Source organism: Otolemur garnettii, unplaced genomic scaffold (assembly GCF_000181295.1).
Source record: "Otolemur garnettii isolate 467f Iridium unplaced genomic scaffold, OtoGar3 scaffold00179, whole genome shotgun sequence".
Lineage (NCBI taxonomy): Eukaryota > Metazoa > Chordata > Mammalia > Primates > Galagidae > Otolemur > Otolemur garnettii.
The window spans coordinates 2,569,942-2,570,497 of record NW_003852574.1 but is presented as its reverse complement, the minus strand read 5'-3'; positions in this window follow the sequence as shown (position 1 = coordinate 2,570,497).

Here is a 556-nt window from a genome sequence, read left to right as displayed (position 1 = left end):
TCTCTACTAAAAAAAAAAAATAGAAAAAATAACTGGGTACCATGTCAGACACCTAGCATCCCAGCTACTCAGGAATCTTGGGCAGGAGGATCACTTGAGCCCAGGAGTTTGAGGTTGCAGTGAGCTAGGCTAAGACTATGGTATGCTAGCCTGGGCAGAGAAAAAAAAAGAAAAGAAAGGAAAACAATTCTGACACATGGTACATGTGGATGAGGACATTATGCTAAGTATAATAAACTAGTCATAAAAAGACAAATACTGGGCCAGGTGCAGTGGCTCACACCTGTAATCCTAGTACTTTAGGAGACCAAGGAGGGGGAGGATTACTTGAGGCCAGGACTTTGAGACCAGTCTGGGCAAGAATAAGACCCCATATCTACAAAAAATTAGAAAAATTGTTTGGTGTGGTGGTACACACCTGTACTCCCAGCTACTGGGGAGGCTGAGGCAGGAGTGCTTAGATCCAGGAGTTTGAGGTTGCTATTAGCTATGATGATGCCACTGCACTCTAGCCCCAGGCAACAGAGGGAGACCTGTCTCCAAAAAAAAAAAAAAA